The sequence below is a fragment of the Sciurus carolinensis genome, chromosome 6, assembly GCF_902686445.1.
Source record: "Sciurus carolinensis chromosome 6, mSciCar1.2, whole genome shotgun sequence".
Lineage (NCBI taxonomy): Eukaryota > Metazoa > Chordata > Mammalia > Rodentia > Sciuridae > Sciurus > Sciurus carolinensis.
In genome coordinates this window covers 87,053,239-87,080,471 of record NC_062218.1, presented here as the reverse complement: position 1 = coordinate 87,080,471, position 27,233 = coordinate 87,053,239, and the positions used below count along the sequence as shown (strand labels likewise).

The 27,233-nt window shown below is 37.5% G+C and overlaps 1 long non-coding RNA gene across 1 annotated transcript in view; it reads right to left on the bottom strand.

Annotated features, from left to right (window-relative positions):
* Positions 1-26,458, bottom strand: part of LOC124987351 (uncharacterized) — a 48,131-nt gene extending 21,673 nt beyond the window's left edge. The window contains exon 1 of the long non-coding RNA XR_007109177.1: positions 26,181-26,458. This is a non-coding gene — a long non-coding RNA (uncharacterized LOC124987351). The remainder of the gene's footprint in view (positions 1-26,180) is intronic.
* Between the last annotated feature and the right edge of the window lie 775 nt (positions 26,459-27,233).

Genomic DNA, 27,233 nt, shown 5'->3' with positions numbered 1-27,233 from the left:
GTTGCTCTAACCAGTCTGCTCGCATAGTCTTCTTACAGAAAAAATTACCAAATGAAAAACTACAGACTCATATTCATTAAATCTAATGGATTTCTAGGGCTGAGGATGTAGCTCAGTGGTAGAGCACTTACCTACAATATCTCAAGCCTGCCAATATCAAAAGCCTGCCTTTGTGAGAAACAAATAATACAGTCAATGACTGGGTGAGGTGAGTGCAGTATTTTCAATTTGGGTTTAAGAAAAAGAGATTGTTCACTGAAAATGAAAACACATGTGGAGTTATGTAAATTCAGAAATAAAGAACAGAGGGTGGCAAATTCAGTTTTGGAGGAAACTGCTACCTAATTACAACTTGCCTAGAAATGGGAAGAGATACACAGAACTCATGAAGTTTCAGACAACATAATTGTTTAGTCAAAAGTAAGGAAAAAAACACTAGCAAAGTGTATACACTATAGATCAAGTAAAAAATACTTTAGAATAGGTTTCAGAGACAAAGGCCAAGGATGCAGGGTTCACAGTACTTCATCCTCACAGATCATGTGAGAGGTGAGAGTGAAGTATTCATCAAACTTTTCCTCAGTCTCCCTAACTCTATAACCTCCTCCCTTGGCTATCAGACAATACCTTTTTGGGACCCAGAGCACCCAGAGTAGATATTTTATTATAACCTTTCCTCAATGCCATTCAGTATTTCTCAAAATATGGTTACCACAACTTTCTGCATCATATTCACCTCCACTATTCTTCAGCACCCCAAATCCCCACATGGTTATATAAAATGCAGATTCTGGACTGAGGATGTAGCTCAGTGATAAAGAGTGTTTACCTACCATGTGTGAGGTCCTGGGTTCAATCCCCAATACTGAAAAAAAAATGCTGATTCTTCACTAGATTTAAAGAATACATCTCTTTAGAATGAGCTCAAGAATCTGCATTTTTAAAAGCTATCTGTTATGATTTAGATGTGAGGTGTCCCTCAAAAACTCATATTTGAAACAAGGCAAGGAAGTTTAGAGACGAAATGATTGGGTTATAAAAGGCTTAACCTGATCAGTATGTTAATTCCCTGGTAGGGATTATCTGGGGAATAACTGTAGGCAGGTAGGGTGTGACTGGAGGAGGTGGGTCATTGGAGATATGCCTGTGGGATATATATTTTGTCAGTGGTGAGGGGAGTCTCTCTCTCTCTCTCCGTACCCTGCCCCCCTCCTCACCACCCTGCTTCTTGGTGGCCATGTTCTGAAACACTTCCCTCCACCACACTCTTCCGCCTTAATGTCCTTCTTCATCTCAGGCCCCTAGAAAGAGAATCAGTCATCTACAGACTGAAACCTCTGAAACAGTAGCCCCAAAATAAACTTTTCTTCATTAAAACTATTCTTGTCAAGTCTTTTGGTCACAGTGGTGAAAAACTGACTAAAACACCATTCACCTGATTATTCTGCACATTACATTTTGAGAATTACTGTTGTATGTTAACTGTTATCTTTTCCAATCAAACCATGAGCACCTTTGATGATGACTACTATGATTAATCCACCTCTTTATTGCAATGACAAACTTAAGTAGGCTCCCAATAAATATGAGTTGACTAACACCTGTTGAATACTACTGCATACGCAGAAGGTTGAAAGCAGAGCTCACACAAAGACTGGCTGAATCCAAAGAATGGCATTAAATCTTCAAAATTCAGATCAAATAAGTTAGAAATTGTTTTGGGTTCTGAATCTGAATGGATGCAATAATCCACAAAGTGTTACTAGCTTCACTCTATGAAAAATCAAGCAAGGGCTAGCTGAAACCAAAAAAAAAAAAAAAAAAAAAAAAAAAAAAGCCCTGTCACTTGAGCACAGTGACTCAGGAAAGAAATAGTGGTGAGACATAGGATGCCAGAAAAGAGCAGGGGGAGATGGTTACTGAAGAAGCCAGGAATATCCTTACTCTAGGATCTCCACACAGATGGAGGTTAAAGAAAGGGGGTTGCTGCTGAAATCCAGGTTGGAATAAAGAAAGAATGAAAATCAAGGTTTCAAAATGAAGCATCTGGGAGCCACACAGAAAGCCACACACCAGAGGCTGACCCAGGCATCGGGTTAATGCCTACCCTGCCATCTACTTTTGAAAACATTTGAAAAAGCGGAAATTAGGATTGGAGGTGATATTTTTCCTAGGAAAAAAATTACTGAGATTCCAGTTGGTCAGTAGTGGGAACTTTAAAGGTCAGTAGTGAAATTCTGATTTAAATTTGCAAAATCTTGCCTCCCATCTGAGTATGAAAGATCTCGGAAATAGGGTTAGACTTGGCCACTTCTGTTTTGCTGCAAGAACACATTCAGGTTTGTAGAAGCAGAATATGTTACCTGCCTAAGGAGACAGGCTGTAAAATGTAATATAAATGCTAGGTTATGTCCAGATTTGGTGTAAGTGTTGATCTAATTATGCTAGTAACATCAAAATGTTAAAAAAGACTATATTTCAAATTGGAGTTCTAGGGAAAACATGTTTGAACTCACTCTGGCTATTTGTCTTAAGATGTACAGGTGGAAATTTTCTTTACAAAGGAAAAGGTTATCAGTCTCTGATACATTATGTCTATGATGAGGATTAAACCCAAAAGCAAAGGGGCACTGAGAGCTGAGGAACAGTTCAGAATGGAAATGGCTAGGTAGATACCTCCAATATCTAGGTAACGAAGAGCTCCTGAAGAAAACTACCACCATGCCAGCTAATGGCCAGCATTTCTCTCCATGTGTCTATTCTGCTCCTGCTCCCAATGCCATAAAATTCATTCTCTTCATATATCTTTGACTCCCCACTTTCCCTATCACTTTTTATTGTTTTTTATTGTTTTTATTTTTATTTATTTATTTATTTATTTTTTCTGTAGTCCTGGGGATTGAACACAAGGGCATCTTTCCATTGAGCTGCATCTCCGGTCCTTTTTAATTTTTTATTTTTGAGACAGTCTCACTAAGTTGCAGAGGGTGACACTGAACTTGTGATCCTCTATGCACCGATGCACCCAGCTCCCCATCACTTACCTGGTGACCCTCATGGAGAAAACAAGATGCCTTTCTGCTTCTCCTCTTCCCACCCCCAGAAAAGGAACTTATCCATACCCACCTTTTTCCTCCTCTTGATGGAAGTGCAGGGAGTTCTCCCTACCCCATGCAGGTCTAAACCTTCCACTCAGCCTCTAGGTCTTTTCTTTTCTCAGCTATTTGGACACACAGCTTTGGTTATTACTCCTTCTGCTTCTGCTCATTTCTTCAATTACCAAGAGTTCTCCTCACAAATATACTTGAATCATTCTGATCTTAAAAAACAGTCTAACTTCAACTCATCCTAACCATACTTCTTTAAAGAACAATGCATACTCACTGTATCCACATTCTAACCTTCCATTTGCTTCTTCTCAGTGCTCTAATCCAACTTCACCACAATGTCTCTCACCATGGATTTTGCTCACTTAGAACTGTCAAATCCACTGCTTATCCCTGACCTCACTTGAACTCTGGAGAGCACCCAACATATCTATGATAGCCCTCTCTTGTGTTTTTTTCCCTCTGTCTTAAAGGAAATTTCCACTTGCCTGTCTCTTTGTCTTCTTCAGATCTTCCTCATAGTCCTAATCTTGGTCATCTTAACACTCTACCCACCCTCTCAGAATCTCATCTACGTTACCATATGGATAAATTCCAGGGACATCCCATCTCCAGTACAGAATCTTCTACTGAGTTCCAAAACCATATGTCCAACTGTCTGTGACATCTCAGACTCAGTCTGACCAAACCTAAAATAACCCTCTCCACCTGTCTCCCTGTCAACCCAGATCTAGTCCTTTTCCAGATTCTTTTCCTTGCTTAACAAAACATTGTTCTGATCACACAGAAAATTAAGAACTTGGTGCTTGATTTTGTCTGTTTGTTTGTTTGTTTGTTTGTTTTTCAGAAACACTTATCCCCCCTTCTCCAATCCCACACACAGTTACCAGAATCAGTTTGAGCAATTTCTACATGGAATAGAACACTCTGTGTTAAGCAACACTTTATATGTTTTATCTACTGATCTTCAGGTTAATACTTGGTTTCTCTGTTACCTGTCATTATACTAGCTATTTTTGAGATGAAAACAATAGGTTCATTAAACAGATTGAAGTTAAATATCCATTAGTTTATCAATATGAACATAGCATGTAAATCCTATAGAATTATGGAAGGAATACATGTGATGGAGTTCTAAAGTTATTGAGTATATTCTTAAAAACTTGAAATATTATTTTTATTTAATGAGTCATAATTTCTGTAACTATGTAAAGTAAATTAGGGACAAATTTCCCCTACTTCTTATTATGAAAATAATTATTATTATAGAAAAATTGAAAGAATTGTACAGTGAATCCCCATATACACACCATCTACATTTTACAGTTATTATTTGTGCTGTCTTTACTACCTATCAATCCATGTAGCTTTCTATCAAATAATCTTATTTCAAAATAAGTCACAGACATCAGTACACTTCATCCCTCAATACGTGAATATGCCTATTATTAACTGGTTATGTGGGGTAAAATATAGTGAAATTCATAAATCTTTAGTGTATCATTCAAAGAGCTGCTCATCTCGACCCTTCCTTTTCCCTCCTCAGTCACCTTCTATATTGCTCAATCCCTTCTTTTTTCCTCCAGCCTCACAGCTCTAGTTTAGACCTTTGTCACCTGCATTACCAGAAAGTCATCCAGTCTTTTCCATTTTTATCCATTCCCACAGTGCTCTCAAGGTGATTTTTCTAAACCACAAATGTTATGTCATTTCCTGTTTAAATTCCTCTGTAAGGTTATTGCCCAAACATTCTGGGGTAGCCTATGTGTAAAACTCATCTTCTGGAGCTGTGGTTGTGGCTCAGTGGTAGAGCACTCGCCTAGCACATGTGAGACACTGGGTTCAATCCTCAGCACCTCATACAAATAAATAAATAAAATAGTTCAGACCTTTGTCACTTCTCACCTGCATTTCCAGAAAGTCATACAGTCTTTTGTGTCCATCTACAACTGAAAAAAGGAAAAGAAAAGAAAAAATCTCTGAGCATGCTACATAGGATCTGATCCTATTTCTCTGACCTCGTTTTCTGCCACCTCCCTGCCTTCCCTACCTCTGCCCTCACTTTCTCACTCAACTATTACTCACCAAAGATACAAAATCACTGGCACCATTTTGTGTCCTCACCCCCGGATGCTTTGAGTTCTCTTAGATGTGGTTCTTTCAGTCAGCAATGTAGGGCTCTCCTTTCTCATTCTAGCTACCTCCTATTCATTCTTCTCTCGGATGTCACTTTTCCTATGAGCCCTGTGCATCTACCCTCTCTCTGTTCTCCAGGCTTGTCTAGATGCCCCCTCCAGGACCCCTAACGATCACATTCAGTCTCTCATAAGTTTTGCTCCAATGTTTGTTTGTCAGTCATCTCAACAAGTCTGCATCTCCTTGAGGGCAGAGAGAAAATCCTGCTTCACATCCCTCTCTCTGGTCTCAGATGCACAAATGCTCATTAAATATTCATGGAAAGAAAAAACAGAAGGAAGGCAAGGGTATTTACTAGATGTTTGAGAAACTTGAACTTTCAAGGTCAGTAGTAAGATGATGTTAATTCAAGAACACAAGTAAAATAAATTTAAAATGAAAGGAGATATTCAAGCTTATACAGGCACTTGCCTGAAACCTCAGACAAACCATAGGTGAGAATAAGACATAAACCACTTTTTGTTCCTTTTTTTTTTCTTTTTAATTGAGGCAAAATATATATAATGTTAAATTTGCCTTCCTAGTCAATTTTAAATGTACAGCTCAGTAGTGTTGAGGATGTTCATATTGTTGTGCACAATTCACTTTTAATTGTATAAATATAGGGTTACAGCTTTCTTTTGTTAAACAAAAAAGAGGTCAAGTAAAGGCATAAGGAAAGTTCTGGCTCTCTTAACTCAAAGACCCTATATTCCTGCTTAAATTACATGTAACAGCTATGCAGGTGCTGCCCTGAGGATGTACCACTAATTACCTGGCAACAGCTTCCAGAGCTGAAGGCAGAACTATCAAATCACAGTACTCCAGGGTGTTTTCTTCCAAAGGACAAGTGCATCAGACTATACTCCTGGTGTTAAAATACCCATGTACTTTACACATGACAGCAAGAGTCAGTCTACTTTAGGTCTGGCCCTGATTATACAATTGGCTTTTTACACTGGGTAATTTGAGGGCACTTCATTTACAGGAGCCATAGAAATCTAAACTACACCTTTAATTAAACAGAACATCCCACATCTTACTGGGGGAAATGAATCTTCAACCAATCCTATATTTTTCTGGACTATACTATCTGGTACTTCTCCACAGCTGATGAATTTTTTAAAAGAACTAAATTTGAAATATAGGGACGGTATCTGAAATCATACAGTTGACGGATTTGTTGCCTTCATTCTAACATGGTCATTTCATGGCACAGGGCAAGTCAACAGCTACCAAGAAGCTTCAGAAGAGGGTTACCCCACAAAGCATGTGTTACCCCATGATATAAGCTTTGTGCTACATAAAAGACTTGGAAAAAAAAGTTAAAATAAATCAACCCATAGCTATTTATTGAGAGTCAGAAATGGGCCAGCAGTGTGTTGGTATTATATTGTTAAAATTAGCATAATTGGCTCCCATATTTTACAAATGAAACTTTCAATCTAAGAAAATCTAATCAGAAGTAATACAAACCAGGAAGAAAATATTGTCTATTTGCTTTAAAATTTGGTAAGAGCATATACTGGTAGAAATATCTATCATTGACTACAGAGCTAATCTCCTAAAATGAAATAAATCAAAATATTTGATTCAAAATTGGGTAATTGCCAGGATTAATTCATTGCTTTTCTTGATATGGGTGATACTTTGACCTTTAATAATTAAACTGAACCTTTGAACCTCTCTTAAGCAAATAGTAGTATTTACTAGAAAGATTCATTGAAGCCAAAGGCAGATAATACACATGGGCCACACCAGGGATAGAAAGAAGAAACTGGGAGATAGGAACTGTGGTTACACACCATTGCCCCAGGAGTGAAGAGGCTTCCATTTCTGCTTCTCTTGCTTTGTCTTTTTAATCTCCTTCTTGCAGACAGGCTTTCTCTGCCTTGGAATGCACATGGTCCAAATACTATATTCCCTGCTCCAACCCTGTGTTTCTATCCCTTCAAACTCCATAGGGTTGAAATAGAGCCTCTAAGATCTCAATTCTAATTCTTAAGTGTCAAAACTGAGTAGGATAACTTAGGTCAATTACTTACTCCCTGACATTTGTTACTTATGAATTTTCTAGAAGACCTTACACTATGTTTTAAGTGTGTCTCCCAAAGCTGGAAACTTAATGTCCAATGCAACAGTGTTAAAAGGTGGAATTTTAAGGGGTGATTAAATCCTATGGACTTTGTCCTCATGAATGGATTAATGTTTTTATCATAGGAATGATCTATTATAACCAGAGTACATTTGCTATAAAAGCAAGTTCAGTTCCCTATTCTCTCTGTTCTTCTCTTGATCTTTCACCTTCTGCCATTTGTTGATGCAGTAAGAGTCTCACCAGACACACACACACACACACAATCACACACACACACACACACACATACACACACACACTCACATACACACACCAGCAATTTGGGACTTCCCACCCTCCAGAATTTTAAGAACTAAATTTCTGTTCTTTACAAATTACCTAGTCTCAGGTACTCTGTTACAGCAGCACAAAACAGACTAAGGCATCCTACTTTCTAGGATTACAGAAGAGATAACCATATTCTGTTGTTTTACCCATGGGATTGTAAAAATACTTCAGCACTTGTAATAGCAGTTTGATTCATCCAGTAACCAAGTGAGTCACAGAAATGTGAAATGAGCCAGGCATGGTAGTTCACGCCTGTAATCCCTCCAGCTCAGGAGGCTGAGGTAGGAGGATGGAAAGTTCAAAGCCAGCCTCAGCAACTTAACAAGGGCTTAAGCAATTTAGCAAGATCCTTTCCTAAAAGAAAAAGAAAAAAAAAGAGCTGAGGATGTGGTTCAGTGGTTAAGTGCCCCTGGGTTCAGTCTCCGGTACTTAAAAAAAAAAAAAAAAAAAAAAAGGAAATGTGAAATGAGAATATTCAAAGTCAAATTCTTTTTAAAATATTTAATTAATAAATAAAGATTACACATATTAAAGTATATTTGGTGATGATTTAATATATGTACACATTGTGTAATGACTTTCATAATCAGATTAATTAGCATATATAATACCATTCATGCTGTCCCTTTGATTCTCAGAACTTATTCCTCTTATAATGGAAGTTTTTATCTTTTGAACAACCTCTCCCCATTTCTCCTACTCCCTGATCCCTGGTAACCTCTGTTAAACACTCTGTTTCTATGAGTTGACTTTCTATGTTTGACTTTTTTAGATTCCCTTTATAAATGACATCATCCAGCATCTATTTTTCTGTGTCAGGCTTATCTCTCTCAACATAATGTCCTATGGGTTCATCTATGATTTATATACGTAGATAGATAGATAGATAGATAGATAGATAGATAGATAGAAGATAATGAATACTAAAAATATTTGCATGTTTTTCTTTATCTATTATCATTTGACACTTAGGTTGCATCCATATCTTAGTTGTTATGAACAATGCTTCAATGAACATAGGGGTGCACTAGGGTGCAGATATTTCTTTTAGATACTTATTTCATTTCCTTTGGATATACACCCAGAAGTGGAACTGTTGGATCATCTAGTAGTTCAATAGTTAGTTTCCTGATGAACCTCCATATGTTTTCCATAATTGTTGAACCATTAGTAAAATTTACACTCCTCAAAAAAGTGTTCAGGAGTCCCTTTTCTCCTCACCCTCACCAGCACTTATTACCTCTTGTCTTTTTATAAAGGACATTTTAACTGATGTGATTTGACATCTCACCATAGTTTTGCTTTTTACTTCTCTGATTATTAATAATTCTGAGATCTTTCCAAATACCTATTGGTTATTTGTATGTCTTCTTGGAAAAACATCTATTCAGGTTCTTTGCCCATTTTTTACTAACTTATTTCTTTTTGCTATAGAGTTGTAGGAGTCAATGCCAACTTTTTAAGTTACTAAATCAATATAGTTGGTTTTCATTTCACCCAAACAAAAGCACATACTCTTTGTTTTTAAGTGAAGAGTTTGGAATACTTCCTTAGGATATGCAATATCTGCTATGCTTTTATGTTGCTGTTTATCACAAGAGGTAAACTCGTCTTGACTTACTGGAAAAATCCCTCTGTTCTCATCAGCAGCACAGGAACCTATATCTGGAAAGCTAAGCAGTTATGGACTTCTAAGACTGTGGCTACACACAGATGGAGAGCAGAAACCACCATTTCTCACCACAGATGCTTTATCTTAGAGAATAGGAGCTGTGTGTGGTGACAAATGCTGGAATGCACCAAAGTACCAATTACTAACTATTTAAAGACCATGCTATCTCCAGAATGGAGTACAGCTCACATGATGAAAAAGTTGATTCTGTTGCAGGAGTCATTTCCACATTCTCTGCAGAAAGCCTTTATAATCTGCATTAATCACAAGTTCCTTTGGGGAATTCTTGTCTAGGGATAAGCTTAAACCATTAATTAAGTCACTGTGTATGTGATACTAGAATTGCTCGCTCCTTGTTTATAATACATACTTGTCTACTGGTATGAATGAGGAGAATAGAGTGCAGAGGCCCAAGTTGCCTGCCTCTGAAGAACCAGGGCTGTGGGTTGCTGCCTTGCTGTGGACTGAATTGTGTTCCTTCTCAGAATTCACAGTTTGAGCAAATTAGCCAGATTTTCATTAGTATAACAAAATACTCAAGACATCTACTTAGGAAGAAAAGAGGTTTATTTAGCTTACAGTTTGGGAGACTGAAAGTCCAAGTGGCATGGCACATGTTCTGGCAAAAGCTCCCCCTTGTCTGCTTAACTATCTTAATTTCTTTCTAAGGCAGCTCCTCCAATCATCCAGGGACCTCCCATTAGGCCCCTCCTATCAAAGCTTCCACCACCTCCCAATACTGCCACCCTGAGGACCAAGCCTTTTAAACATAGACCTATTGGGACACCCAAACCATATCCAAACCACTTTGAGTCCTGACCCCAGCATCTCAAATGTGACTGTAGTTAGATAAACAGTCTTTAAAGAGTCAATTAAATTAAAATGAGGCCATTAGGGTCTGACCTTAACCCAATCTGACTGGTGCACCCTTCTTAGTAGAGGACATTGAGCTCACAAAGGGACTCCAAGGATGATCAAGCACAGAGAAAAGACCATGTAGTATACAGTAAGAAGGTGGAAATCTGCAAGCCAACGACAAAGGTCTCAGAGGAATTCAGCACCTTGACCTAGAACTGCAAGAAAATTAATTTCTATTGTTTAAGTCTCTCGATCTGTGGGGCTTTTTTTGTTTGTTTGGTTGGTTGGTTGGTTGTTTTTTTTGATCATGGCAGCCCAAGGAAACTAGTATGTGCCTCCACAGGAGTTTTAAACCTTAAAGATTTCTTAATCATTTTCTTCAGGGTGAGACAATCACAAATGTTACTGTATGTGACCACAACTTAGTCTGTTTCTTATACTAGATATGGAGAGAAATGACATGAGAAATTTTCTTTTGAAAAACCAGACATTCCTGCCTCACAGGGACTTTGCTGCCTTATGCAACTGACTGGGATGAGTAGCAGCTGCCTCCTGTATATGAGATGCCCCCAACTCCATACAGTCCCTCACCGTCCTTATTGTCACATACTTAACTGCTATACTCATTTATAATATCTATCTGACCTCCGAGAAACATTTGAAACTGAGAGCCTCTGAGACGGTCTGCTCAGATGAGGCTGCTGAAGCCTCCGTGCTTCCACCACCGGTGTAGAGACATTGATCAAGCTTCCCAGGGAGACTTGGCAGCAGCAGACCCATTAAAAACATTTCCTCTAAAGCCAGTAGACATTGATTTTTTTGGATACACCTTCTGAGGACAAAACAGAGGCAAAGGATCAAAGAAGCAATAATTCTTCTCTAGCTACTACAATTACTGAAGCAGAGTGGGTATATATATATATATATATATATATATATATATATATATATATATACCAGGTGGCATACAGAGGATATTCCCACCTTTCCACTTTCTTATTTAAAAAATTACAGGAGCTAAGGAAGGAAAATGATTATGTGCCCAAAAGGCAATACTGTGGTTTAGTATAAATCAGGGCTTTTTAGTCAAGGGGCTGAAAAGATTAATCTTGTTCAGATTAAGGTTGTTGGAAAGGTCGTCTTTTGATGATTTGTGATACCACCCAGCACCAATTTAGTCCTCAGCTAATTTAAAGAAGTTGCAAGCAATCAGAGAAGCACCTCCAGAGATATTGTTAGCCTTGGGAAAGCAGGGCAAGGAGCATCTTCATAGGGAAAAAGTCAAGGGTGAGCCAAGGATGTAAGAGCTGGATATCAAATAATGTCTCTCTCATTCTCTGCCTTTCCTTGACCCTCTCTTCCTCTCTGTCTCACTTACTGTCATTCCCACTGTACTTTCATTTATTTATTCTCTCCTCATAAAGCAGATTGAAGGGATTTTTCACTGGAGGGAGGGGGTCTTCCAACTGCTGACAGTTCAGGGGTGGCTGTTTTTGGAGGAGGCCCATGACTTGCTGCAGAATTTCACTGAAATTGACCCTGATTAGCAACATAGACTTTAAAGCATCTCAGCATTGATCTGGGCTTCCCTATAAACTAAGGATGCCAATGATTAATAGGTTCAAATGACCAGATACTAATTTAATGACCTGCCTAAACAAAAGCTAAACCCACACTTTCCAGCAACCATACAATTAAATGCACACCAACAACAACCAGCAGCCTACCTCACTCCTTACACCATCAACAAACACACACACGCAAGCTACTATCTACACACACAGCAGTAACACACACACACACACTAGTTACTATATACACACACACAGCAGTGACAACCACACACACTACCAGCTGCCATTCATACCCATACAGGCTTAACTGGGTGGCTGAATCAACAGAAATTTATTTCTCACAGTTCTGGGAAGTCCAAGGTGAGGGTGCCAGCAGATCTGGTGATTGGTGAAGGCTAAGGGTCTAGTCTTTCTTTTTTTAAGAACAGTAATCCCATCATAATGGTTCTACCCTAAACTCAATTACCTTCCAAAGGCCCTACTCCCTAATACTATCCACTGGGAGTTAGGGTTTCAGCATATGAATTTTTGAGGGATGCAAACATGCAGTACATAATACATACTAGCAACTAACTCACTCCCATGCAACACGTCCCTCCACACTCCATTTCAAAGACACTTTTAAAGATCCATTACAAAAAAATGTAGCCCTCATAAATTAGCAGAAAGGAATGTGGGAAAAAAAATCAGCAAAATCATCTCTATTCTCTATCCTTTTCTTTGTTTTAGAATCTCCACCTCTGGTTTTCAACTTTTTCTTCTTTTCTTTTTTTTTTTTTTTTTTGGGGTACTGGGGATTGAACCCAGGGCCTTGTGCTTACAAGGCAAGCACTCTACTGACTGAGCTACCTCCCCAGCCCCAAAATCTCCACCTCTGGTTTTCAACTAACCCAGATTTTAACATGACTTCTGAAGGACAATATCTAGTATCTTTGACACGAGCCCTTTTCTCTCTTTCCCCATTTGTAAGGCCTCATACCTCCCGAGTATAGGCCAGTTTAGATAAGCTGATCTGTTGTAGAATTCTTGACTAGACTATATCTAAGAAGCTGCATTTTATATAAGTACCAGACCACATTCTCTCATATTCTCTGCCTGCTTACCCAAAGGCAACAAAATGATTCAGATAAGGTAACTAGGCAGTTTGGGAAGGTTAAGAGATTGTGTGTATTGTGGGACTTGAGGGGAGTGTTAGCTTTTTCCTAAATAAAATTTGGTTATATTACCCTCATCTAATTTAGAAGGAGATTATCCCAAAGCAGTCAGCCTGTAACTATACTAAGCCTGACATGATAGCAAATCATCTTGAGCCTTTCTTTACTCTCTTTTGCCTATTCTTTCCTCAGTTTCTGCCTATTATCTTCACCAGCAGCTAGAGAGAAAGGTCAACATTATATGTAAACTAATCCCTTTTGTTTTATCCTTGTAACTCTGTAAAAAAGTTGGAGAAATAAACTGAAACACATAGAGATCTAAGTGATTTTAATTCACTCTGTGCTCTTTGCCCTTTGTTCCCCAAATTGTACAGTTAATTTACAGTTGGTTGTATAAACCTTTGCCAGAGATAATTATGTCTTTATTTCACTTTCCTTGGCTCTGAAAACTGCTCCAAAAAGCAGCTTGGCAAATGAAAGTGAACAATAAGATCTGCTGAATTGGGCTTGTAAACCAAATTATGATCTGCACCACTTTCTTCTGCCAAGTTCCAGGTCATCTACTCTGAAGTTCTCAAAGTTCAATATCTCTGATAGGATTTGTAATGAAAGTGAATTGCATAGAGATTGTTATCTGAACCACTGACAAACTATTTGACATAAGGAAAATTACCTAAATTTTGTGAACTTCAGTAACTGTATTTTCAGTAAATTAATTGCCCCCCTTCACAGTGACATGCTTGTGGTTATACATATGAATTCTTCCAACTGTTCAAGGAGAATTTTAATACTCCATTGTTTGAGGGTGATTCATGATTAATGATTAATACAATCAACATGATTAATCATTAACTAATGATTAATACAATCAGTACTATGTGTATACTATATTTATATGTTATATAAATTGCAAACAAAGAGTTTAGTTTTAATTAAGGCTACCTTGCACCTTTGTAACTGGACATTTGTTAGGTACATAATCAATTGGGCTGCATGGCATAGAATGTATTGGCTGTCAATTAACTTCTATAATACTCCCTTGTTCAAATACAAAGCATTGAAATTAATCACTACAGAATTTCCTGAGGCTGTGTTCTTTGTTTCAGTCAATATTTGCCTTCTCTATATTGCAGTAGTTTGGAAATTCTCTCAAGTTTGGCCAAGCATATTGACTCTAATTAACCTACAATTTAAAAAAGACAAAACGTTATCATTTCTTTAATATTGGAAGGCCACTATGTCATGAGTAATTGTTGTTGCTTGTGGTGTAATGATTCCACTCTAATTGGCATGGAGTAAACAGCTGATTTTTTTTTTTCTGTCTACAGAAATCATCAGAAGTCAAAATGCATAATGGTTGAACTTCAGATACATAGAAGGGAGTTGCTACTGTCTAAGAATATGTTTGATACTGATGATTCTAGTAAGAATTGGGTCAGGAAAGTTTGACAGTTTTAAGCTAATAAATTCATTTCATGCACTAGATCAATGTCTGATGTCAGATTCATCAGAGCCTTTTCTAAGTTCCAGATGCTATTCCAACTGTTTAATATGAATTATCTCATTGAAGCCTCCAACAAGCCTTCTTGTGAAATAGAGACATACAGAGGTTGAGTAGTATATTCAAGGTCACACAGTTTCGTATTTAGAGGCAGACACTAGAGCTGAACTGAAGCATTCTTACTCCAGATTCCCTATTTTAAGCTAGTATATAGCCTGTAAAATGAATTATAAATCATATCTCTAAGCCATACCAGAAACTATTTTAAGTTAGCTCCATAAAAACAAATTCCTACGATGTCACTAGACAGTTTTCTTTCTCTTCATTCAGAAAGCACAGGGGACATGCAATAACCTTTTTAATTTCCTAACTCTTCTCAAAACTAGAGTCCAATTTTTTTAATTTGCCTGCATTAATTAGAAAACAACAACAGATACAAGAGTGCAAAGATTCTTATGACACAGAATTTTCTTTCCTGAGAACATGGAATCTGTAAATAACTACTAGTCATTCAGCAAAAGTTCTTTATTTGTGTTGTATATACATGTATATGTGGAACAAAGTCAGGGAAAGTTATTATCTCAAAATATAGCATATCATAGAGCCCAGAGATCTAAGAAAGGTTTCTGAGTTGCCACACTCATTTGCAGAAACTCAGAAAAATTTGCCTCCTGATGTCAGTGATACAGTTCTCCAAATGATGGGTATTGAGTGCTACTGTATATCAGACGTAGCTGGAGTAAGGGATAAAAACATGTTTACAGTCCAATGTGGGAAGAACAATGTAAAACCAAATCCTGACATTTCCAATTGCTAAGGAGATATATTTACAAAGTTTGTTGAGAAATGCAGAAGGAGTAATTATCTACCATGGAGGGAGGGGATTCTGGAAGTGAATTGGGAGGGTTTCATAGTGGGCCCAAGGTGAAGCAGAATACCATGGTAGAAGGGTGGCAGTAGATAAAAACTGACCACCTATTGATGACTGGGAAGCAGAGAAGGCAGGAGAAGAAGCTGCAGGGAAGATGAACCCTTCCAGGGCATAAACCTAGTGACCCACCACCCCAAGCCACACCCCACCTGCCTATAGTTACCACCCAGTCAGTTAATTGAAACTAGGATGGAGTGATACGATTACAGCTCTCATAATCCAATCATTTCACCTCTGAACATTCTGGCATCAACGCAGGAGCTTTTAGGGGACCCCTTATAGCCAAACCCTAACAGTTGGCATTCCAAGCAGAAGCAACAATGAAAATAATATCTCACAGATGTTGCCACACATGGGTGCACATTCTAGGGGCTTCAGGGTTTTCTCCGTGGGTCTAGAACATCATTTACATGATGTCACAGTGATCAGACTGGAAAGAATACTGGAAAGATATTGAACAGGATGGAAAAAGTCTTAAAATCCTTTGTTCAGAGATTTGTCTTTGTCCTGGAGATGCATCTGGACACAATGAAATATATGGGCAGTTTTTAATTCAAGGTTTACTTACGTCATGGTGAAGAAAATGGTATGGAATTCAAAGAAAGTAGAATCAAGAGAGGTAGATCAGGAAGGTACTACAATAGCACAGGTGAGAGATAAAGGACCTGAATTGAGGCAATGGTGTACGAATGGAAAGAAATGGATGAAGTTCAGAAATAAGTAAGAGGTAAAATCACCAGCCTTGAATGTAGGTGGTTCAGAGAACAGGACACTCAAACAGGGAGAACATAGAAGTTTCCACTTAGTCAATCATGTTGCAGGATTACCACCTTGTAGAAATGGAAAGCAAGAAAGGAGTTATAGTTAACTGGTTATTAGGGAAATGAAAACGGAAAGGGAGTCAGGGAGTTTATAATCTTATTTTTTACCCTCTGAACAACTCATCTCATCCTGCCCTTATCTCAGATATGCTTGCACACTTCTGAGTCTCATCAACTTATGCCCACAACTTAACATTTTTCAAAGCAACACCAAGAACCTGTAACACACTACTCCCTCCAAATCCCCAAGCTATTCTTTGCTATTGATTTCAAATCTCCTGAACTGTGGTTTATTTCCAAGAAAACCATTCAAAATTGATCATTGGAAAGCTGTATCTCAGCTGTCTTTACCTTGGATATTGGAGTTCAATAGCTACTCTTCCCAAATTCTAATGAATTCATATCCGCCTGTATAAACATTTCTCAGTTGCACATCCTCAATTTTATGTTTTTTATGAATTCTCTAATTTTATATTTGCAACATTATTCAAAAGTAGCTTCTCATTCAATGACTATTAAATCATAGTACTATAACGTGGGTAGGGAATGGAGCAATCTTCAAATTTTCATTAGTATAAAAAATTTTGGGGGGCTGGGGGGTAAATAGTCAAGTGGCAGAGCACTTGCCAAGCATGTGTGAGACCCTAAGTTTGATCCTCAGCACCATACATATATACACAAAAATCTGCCATAATAAATATTTGGCATCTTAGATCAAGAAAGCACAAAAACTAATGAATGAGTTTGTTGGACTTTTTTTTTTTTTTTTTTTTTTTTGTGGTGCTGGGGATTGAACCCAGGGCCTTGTGCTTGCAAGGCAAGCACTCTACCAACTGACCTATATCCCCAGCCCTGTTGTATATTTTAAAAGACATTTTTTCATTTGTTGGGAATTGGTTAGCTACATTAAAACATTGGTCTTGCTTGCTTGTGTGAAAGTAGCTAATACTCACACTTGCACACATCTTTTCTTCACACTGCACAACTCAATTTCAGTGTATATTAGTTTGCTTCATGCAGAGTAGTAAATTGAACAGCACCGCATAGTTTTAATATTAACACTGTTGATGGACTTTTCACTTCTTTGCTACTTTGCTAGTTATTGTTCTTTAATAAAAAAGATATAAAACAATAGCACTTTTTGTTCTAAAATTTATTTCATTTGCTCTACTCTTTAAGAGTATTGCTAGGTGGTGTGGTGCACACCTGTAATCCCAGAGACTTGGGAAACTGAGGCAGAAGGATCACAAGTTCAGGTCTTGGCAACTTAGCAAGAACCCGTCTCAAAATAAAAAATAAAAAAGTTGAATATATATCTTAGTGGTAGAGCACCCCTAAGTTCAGTCCCCAGTACCACAAAAAACAAGGCAAAAATAAATAAAGCAATAAAAGTCTTAAACAGGAAACATGTATCTCCTTATAGTAAATATAATTTGGAAAGTCTCACTTGTTTTATTTTATTAAATTATTATTAGAGCTTTATTGGAATATATAGTAGTTGGTTTCATTCCAACAAACTACTTGTCTCCTTTTAATACAAACTTTATTTTTTATTTTTTTTTTTTAGTGTACGGTCAGCCAATGCAAAGTTTATCATCTTGCAGGTAAAAAGTCAAATGAAATGTGAAAACTGGCTAGTAAGACAATATGTCACATAAAATAAGAGAAAATATAAGTAATAGGACCAGCAAGTGGAATCAGAAGATGGCATCAGTATAAACATGTTGCGAGCATTAGGAAACCAAAACTAAGTAGATAAAGGGGAGTTACTGATTCACATGACTCAGACTCAGACAAATCGGTCTTCAGGCAAGACAGTTTGTGCTGTCACCCAGACCACCTGAAGTTTTCTACAATGATCTCAATTCCTTGTTCTCTCTACCAGTCTTCAGGATGACTCCCTCATGTAAACAAAAATGGCCCAGCGACTTGAGGCTATGCCCCTACATATGAAACAAGGGCACCTGTGTCCTAGCCTTGCCAGAAAAGGTCCTAAATTCATTCTGATGGGACCAGATCAGACCAGTTGTGAACCAGTTACTCCATCTGGGAAAATAGCGTTCCCTGACTGGACTAAATTAAACCTGATTTGTACCTTTGAAACCAGCTGTGGTGGCACCTTGCCATATTCATATGGCTTCTAAGTGGAAATCAGACCCATTGTTGACATGAAGGGAAAAAATTAGCAGGTAACCAATAGTAATCATTGTAACTTGTTTTCCTCTTGCCTTTTCCACATCTGTGAAAAAGTCCACTGTAAAATGAATTATGTCAATACTCAATTTATTCATCATCTCTTTGTTCTCATATATAACATAAATTCATTGGGATGCCCACCTAAGGAATCCACTGATAACGAAATGATGGTGACAAAATGGTCAAAAATTTAAAAACAAAATCCTGAGTCTACATGTGATGCTGGCCAGTGTTTCAAAGTCAAATGGGACTGTGTTTATTCTCAGTTCTGCCACTGCATCAACCCAAAGAAATTACAGCCCACCAGACACCTCAGCTTCCTCATTTGTAAACTGGATAAAACAGGACATAACTTTAGAGTACTTTTGTAGAGGTGTGTGATAACAAAGGAAAGCACATGGCCAGTAGAGGGGCCCTAAGAAGCTATTGCAGTCGCTGCTTATATCCTCATCATGACCCTCCATGTCATCCCATCCCTGAACAAACAAAGGAGCCAGAGTCATAGATGGATAGATGTTTAGGATAGGACTGCCCTAGAAATCAAATAATCAGCAGAAGCTGTGGTAGAATTTGACCACCTTTTGACCTTTCCAGGATAGGAACAAGGTTCTCCTTCTTAAATGCCCCTTATGAACTGAAATCATGGTTCAACCATTTACTGTCTACAATATAAGGTAGGTCACTTCCCCTTTCTAAAATCAGTTTGCTTATCTGAAAAAAGGAGGTATCAAATGTATCTACTTCATAGGTATAACACAATAAACATATATATAATACACATCCCATAAAACATAGCAAGTATCTATTGTGTAAACTACATAGAAAACAAGCTTTCTGTGTCTTGTCAGAATGATATTCCATGTTTTATGTTGACTTTATTATGTATTAGTCCACTTTGGTTGCTGTAACAAAAACACTATATAAACTGTGTGACTTATAAGCAACAACAACAACAAAAAAAAAAAATAGCAAGTGCTTTTCCTAGTATCATTATATATTTTACAAACATGTTCCACTAGGTAACCAGGGTAAACAGAGTAGGTAGTGGCATTTTGTTTACCCTCAATTTTTTTATCCAATTCTCATTGAGACATAATTTAGAAAAAAAAAAAAAAAAAAGAGTAGAAAAAGCAACCTAGGAGAGCATTCATTTTATAATTTTCAGGACACTAGCTGTGTTGGCCACGTTTTCACTCATTTATATGTATCTTTGTGCCTCAACATGAAATTAACTTGCTCTGTGCCTCTTCCTGCTTTACAAACAAAGACCACAATAAAGAGATGGTTTTGTGAGGAATGAATGAAGGCAAGGACATCATGTTCTTTCTTTACAATGAAATGAAGAGTTCTGTTTAATAGACAAATCCTTCATTTTTAAAGTTTGAATGGGAAAATACTAAGCAAATAATTCTAGCTAGTTGAATTAAAAGAAATGGAAAGTCCCACAAAATAATAATATGTTATATGTTCTTGGCCATTTTTTTAGACGTATTAAGTGGTTATTCACTGTTAGCCACTGCCTCTAAGTTTTGTGTCCTAAGATAGTTGGTGTAAAATTGAATATAATTCAAAACAGACACATAGATCATGTAACAGAATAGGAAGCCTAGAAGTAAACCTCCATACCCACAACCTACTAATCTTTGACAAAGGTGAAAGGGTGTGCAGTGGAAAAGGGACCTCATTTCCAAGGAATGGGAAAATTTGATATCCACTAGATATCATGAAAGTAGATCCCTGTCATTGTCCTTAGACAAAAACCAACACAAATGAATGAGATTCCCAAATGTAAGACCCCAAACTATGAAACTACTAGAAGAAAACAAGAGAAATACTTAAAGATTTTGGAATAGGCAAGGATAAGACTCCCAAAGCACAGGAAACTAAAGTGAAAGTAGACAAATGGGAATGTGTCAAACTAAAAACTCCTACACAGCAAAGGAAATAATTAATAGACTAAAGAGACAACCTACAGAATGGGAGAAAATATTTGCAAATTATATACCTAACAAGAGGTTAATAACCAGGACATATAAAGTACTCAATCACTCAATATGCTGCCTCTTCTCACTCAAATATGGAATATAAAAATTTGATCTCACAGAATTTAAGTGTAGAATGGTGGTTACCAGAGATTGAGTGTGGGGGGGGGGGACATGGGGAGAGGAGGGATGGGGAGAGATTGATTAACAGGTACTAAGTTATAGACAGGAGAAAAGAAATTCTGCTGTTCTGTTCTATAGTAGGGTGATTATAGATAATGATAATGTACTGCATGCTTTAAATAAAAAGCTGGAAGGAAGAATTTGCATGCTTTCACCACAAAGAAATGATAAATGTTTTGGGAGTAAGTTAGCTTTATGTTACTATACGAATACCTGAAATAGTCAGTTTATAAAAAGAAATGTTTTTTCCTTGGGCTTTTAATTCAGTCTAGGATTCACTGGACCCTGTGCATATCATGGTAGAAGCATGTGACAGAGCAAAATACTTCCCTCATGGCTAGGAAGTAGAAAAGAGGAAGAGGCTGGGATCCCAGTATGCCTTCCAATAGCACACCTGAATGATCCAAAGACCTCCCAGTAGGCCCAATTCTGAGATGTTCAACCATCTCCCAATAGCACCAAGCTGGGAACCAAGACTTTAACATATGAATCTTTGGGGAACACTCCAGATCCAAATTACAGTGAAAATATATGGGCTTACACTGTTTTGAACATTACACAATGTATACATGTATCAAAACATCATATGGTACCACAAAAAATATTATATAGTTTTTATTTAACAAAAATTTTTAATAGTGAATAAACTTATTTTTCAAAGGACATTACAAAGAAAATGAAAAGGCAATTCACAGAATGGGAGAAAAATTTTTGAAAACTATGTATAATAAGTGTATAATAAGGGATTAGTATCCAGGATATGTGAAGTTCCTGCTGAAACCCAACACGTCAACATTGAAAAAAACATAACAGCCAGGTATGGTGGCACATAACTGTGAATTCAGAGACTCAGGAAGCTGAGGCAGGAGAATCATAAGTTTGAGGCCATCCTCAGAAACTTAGCAAGGCCCTAAGCAACTTAGAAAGACCCTGTATCAAAATAAAAAATAAAAAGGTCTGGGGATGTAACTCAGTGGTAAAACACTCTTGGGTTAAATCCCCAGTACCAAAACAACAACAATAAACATGTAACACCCAACTTCAAAATGGACAAAAGACCAAAGAGACATTTATCTGAAGAAGATAGGTGTTTCGGTTTTGATACGAGGTGTCCCTCAAAAGCTTATGTGACAGACAATGCAAGAAAGTTTAGAGGTGAAATGATTGGGTTATGAGAGTATCAACCTAACCAGTGCATTAATACACTGATAGGGATTAACTGGGGGGTAACTGAGGCAGGTAGGGCGTGGCTGGAGGAGGTGGGTCACTGGGGGTGTGCAGGTGGAGTGTGTATCTTGTCAGTGGTGAGGGGCGTCTCTCTCTCTTTCTCTGCCTCTTGGTGGTCATGACCTAAGGTCACTTCCCTACATCATACTCTTCCTCCTTGATGTCCTGCCTCACCACAGGTCCTGAGGAATGGAGTCAGCCATCTATGGACTGAGACCCCTGAAACTGAGTGATGAGTAATCTTATTCTCTAAAATCTTTCTTGTCAGTTCTTTGGTCACAGCTGACTAAAACAATAGGCAAAGGCCAATTAGTGCATGTAGAGATGTTCAACACCATTAGTCATTAGGGAAATGCAAATGGAAAACACAACGAGAAACCATTCTCACCTACTAGGTTGACTAGAATAAAAAAGATAGACAAAAAAAGCTACAGTTGTCTAAGATGTGCAGATATTGGAACCTTCTTACATTGCCCTCGGGAATGTAAAATAGTGCAACCACTTTGAAAAGCAGTTTAGAAGACTGTCAAAAAGTTAGAGTTACCATATGACCCAGCAATTCCACTTTTAGGTGTCCAGATGGTGGAAGAGTGTGATTGCTAGTGGTTTGACATTTTTCTTACTTTACAATCATGCACATTCAGTAAAATATATATTTCAGATTTTGAATTTTGATCTTTCCCTGGGCTAGTGACATGCAGTATGATAATCTCTTCTGACACTGGATAGCTCCCAGTCAGCCATATGACCACAAGAATAAGTAATAGACACTCTTCAGTGTACTGTGTTGCTAAGCTACGGTGTTTAGCAGGTTAGGTGTACTAAACCCATTTTCAGCAGGGAGCATCTGTGTACTCAAGAAAATGTGTGACTGCACAAATACTTGTCTAGGAATGATCAGAGAATCAATATTCACCATTGTCAAAAAGGAGGAAAAAAAAATGTTCATCAACAGATGAAGGATAAATAAACATAGTATATCCATACAGTAAAATATTAATCATCTATTAAAAAGAATTAAATATCAATAAATGTTATGGCATGGACAAACTTTGAAAACGTTATGTTAAGTAGAAGAAGTCAGATGTTTTAGTCAGCTTTTTCACTGCTTTGACTAAAGGACCCAACCAGCACAATTACAAAGGAAGAAAAGTTTATTTGAGGGCTCATGGTTTCAGAGGTCTCAGTCCATAAGAGACTGGCTCCATTCCTCTGGTCTCTAGGTGAGGCAGAATATCATGGCAGAAGAGTAGAGCAGAGGGAACCAGTCCACATGATGATCAGTAAGCAGAGAGACTCCACTTGCCAGATACAAATATATACATTGCAAAGCCACAACCCCAATGAACCACTTCCTCCAGCCATACCCTACCTTCCTACAGTTACCACCCATTTAATCCCTATCATTGTATTAATCTACTAATCTACTGATTACTTTAAGACCATGTCCCAATCATTTCTTCTCCAAACCTTCTTGCATTGTCTCACATGTGAGCTTTTGGGGGACACCACATTTAAACCATAACACCAGACATAAAAGATCCCATATTGTATGATTCCATTTATACAAAATTTCCAGAAAAAGCTTATCTGTACAGATTAGTGATTGCCATACTGTGGTGAAAGAGAGGAATTGTGAGCGATTGCTGAAAGGTATAGGGTTTCTTTTTGAAATGACAAAAATGTCCAGAATCATATTTTAGTTATGATTGAATAACTTAGTTAATGTACTAAAAAACACTGAATTGTATATTTAAAAGGATGTATTTTATGGCATGTAAATTTTTAAAGTCAGTTTTTAAATGCAGGTTCTATAGTACTCTGCATTTCATTCAAATGAAGTAAACTCATAACTCATGGTTTGGATGACCTATTCTTGAAACATTTTTGAGAAATAATTGTCAAAGAAATGTTGGAATGTAGCAATGTTGTTTTGCATATTTATATGTCAACGTACTCGTTTAATATACTGCCCCTTCCATTTTAATATACTTTTAACAGAGTCCTTTGTAATTGACTAATTTAATATCCATAAAAATCTAAAGATTGGAATTTTTAATTGCTGCAGGAGATTATGTTCATCAGGTGAAGACTTAGGTCATCTCCACAGATGACTACTGTAACTGGGACTCTACTGTTTACAATAATTGCTATTGTTGCATTTCATCCTTCCCGAATTCTGCCAACACCATATCCTGTGCTCTGGTACTTCCACCCTGCAAGGCTTTGGTGGAACAAATACCTTGCGGAGGAAGGTGAATAAAGCTCCATTAATATTGGTGATGGTTTCTTCTTACAATTGCATGTCTGATTATCCCCAACCCTGTTACCCTAAACATGCCCCTGAAGTTTATCCCTACTCTGTATTAGACAGCATTCCATTACCATAACAAATACCTGAGGCAAGCTATTTATGAAGAAAAGAGGTTTATTGAGCTCCCAGCCTAGGAGATTCAAAGTACAAGATTGAGGCACCCCACTGTTTTAGTCTCTACAAGATGGTGTCACATTATAGAAAGAAGGATCACATCTCAAACAGGAGGCCAAAGTGAGAGAGTGGCGGGAGGGGGGGGTGGCTCAGACTTTTATAATAACTTTCTCATGAGAATTCACAGGGAACCCTCATTCCCTTCTAAGAGCAGTGCCTCCAGTGAGACCCCACCTCTTAAAGGTCCAGTCACCTCCCAAAACCACTACCCTGGTACCAGAACTCCAACACATAGATCCTTGGGAATCAAACTGCAGTCAAATCACAGTATACTCTGTCATCAAAACACTATAACTCTAAAAAATTTGGAACAAATTTGCCTCAGTTAAGTAAAGTTTTAAAAATATAATTCACTTGAGTCCTTCTGATAACTTTTCATATACCAAAGTGAGGTGTGACTCTCAGAAGAGGTATATATCATGCAGCATAAACCAATTGACATTTCTTGGAACACAATTTGAGAATTGCTGCTCTGTAGTTAAGTCATGAACTGGAATCCACCAGACCAAAACCAAGAAAGGAGAAGCCTTCAGTTTTGCTCTAAATATGAGGGCTGATATTAGAAAGTCCACAATATTTTATATTTTATTATGAAATACTTAGATTCTGTTTACTATGTTGCACTCCCTCATGAGGAGGGGAACAGGGAAAAGAAACTAGAATATTGGTTCAAGCTAACCATAAGCCTCAATATCTTCATCACAAAATAAATTTGCTGGATTATATGATCTCTCACTTTCTTTGAGGAATAAGCTTCTCTTAGAATGCATGAGCCATCTTCTCTGATTATAAAAGTGAAACACACATAGTGCAGAGATATTATAAAACCCAGAAAAGTATAGAAAAGACCTTTCTCACACCTTAACTACTTCATACCCAAAGTTGTTTATTCAAGAACTACTTGCTTGAACCAAAAAAAAATGTCTACAGTTCATATGGTCTTATTCAACCACATCAAATTATGATCACTCTTCAGCCTCCTCGGAAAATGAGTCCACTAATCCCTCTTTTTAGTGCCAGTTCATCCAGAGTACATCAGCAGCTATCACATATTTGCTATTCAGCTTGGGTTCCATGATCCATCAGTACAGAAAAATCTCTGCCCTTGTTCTGAACTTTCTTGTTCCTCTGTCATTATATCTCATTGCCATGGCAAAATCTCACCTCTGAATGAGCACACTATTTTATTTCTTTGCTCTTGTCCTGCATGACTCAGCACTGCTGGAGAAAGTCAATGACAGGGCAGACTAGTCTGGCTATGGATCCATACCACCAACTTCAAATGGGCTCACACCTCTGCCTGATCTTCCTAGGATGTTTTGCAGATCACTTCACCCTCACTCTCCAAGCAACTATTTAAAGTGCCCTCTCTTCTCTCAACTCTCCAACTTTCAATTCTCTTTGCCCTCAGGAGATGATGGGTTCTTCAAAGACTAAGTTGCTATACCTATCAGCTTACTTCTGTACCCTTCCCTGTCATCTGTTAGCAAAGAGAAACTGTCCATCTCCTCTCTTCAGTTTGTATTTATTATTTTCAGAAATATTCCTTTAGGACTTATGATAGCATTTGATCTTATCTTTTCTGACCTTCATGGAAAATTTACACAGTAGAGTATTTCTTTTCATTCTTTCATTTTCAACTGTCTCTCATACACAATCTTAATCCATCCTTCCTAATGCCATTTAAACAAAAGTAAGTCTCTGGAAATTAAATATAGCAAGGAAAATTTCCCTTTACTCTACATCACCTTTTAGATATCATCTTTACCTACTTGTCCTCATATGTCCCCATTCACTCTTCAGTCAAATGACATTTGCTAAGGTCACCAAAAACTTTTAATATAAAACCCAAAACACATTGTCCACCCTTTCTACACATGACTTACCAGGAGTTTTGACATGTGTGATCTCCCTGCTTCACACCTCAGGTTTGCACGATAAGCCCTTGTCTAGTTGTCTTGCTACTTCTCTACTTTTCTCTGTCCTCTCTCCTCTGTCAAAGTCATTAAGTGGGGCTTGTTGTGGCTCAGTGGTAGATTCCTTGTTTGGCTTGTGCATGACCCTGGGATCAATCTCCAGCAATGCAAAAAAAAAGTCATTAAATGGTACATTTTATAGAATTTTTAAGTGTCATCTTTTCTTCTCATTCTATATGCTGTTCTTTAATATTTCTGTCCAGTAGGACTTCAGTTATTGACCACTGTCTTAAGGTACAGAAAAGTAAAAATTTTTAAACAAAAATCTTTTATCACGCATCCCAAATTCCTTCCCCAGACCACTACCCTCACATTTTCCAACATACCTTGCTCCACCTACCACAGGGATTTACTCTGCTATTCCTCAGCAAAGAAATGCTCTTCCAGTCCTCTCCCAGCACCTGCTTCAATCTCCTACCCACACATCAAATTTCCATTCACTAGTCAGTTCCTCGGTAAATTAAGTTCCAAATTATGGCAGGTTCCTCAATAGGTGCTCTCAGTCAACCTCCTGTTTAGTGCATTATCAGTCACAGTTTCATATTTACTTATGTGATTTCATGATTCATATATATTTTCCCCACTAAATTGGAAACATCTTGGTGACAAAGACCTTTCAAATTTTTGCTCCTCATTGAACAGCTCTAATATGTGCCTGTCACTTGTTAGGTCCTCAATAAAGACTCAACGAATGAATGGATAAATGTATGAATGGACAAGGAGGAAAACAAATCACCCCAAATTCCATTTCCCTAAAGTGGGAAATTATATTTTAATGTTTTTCTTTCCAATAATATCAATGCAAACATATTTTGAAATTTACACACACAAATTTAATTATAATTCTTACATCAAATCATGAGAATTTTCAAGAGTTGTTAACTATCCTTAAAAAAAATCCATTTTTAATTGCTAAATAATATTCCAGTTTATGAATCTGGTCTAATATATTTAAGAATTCTC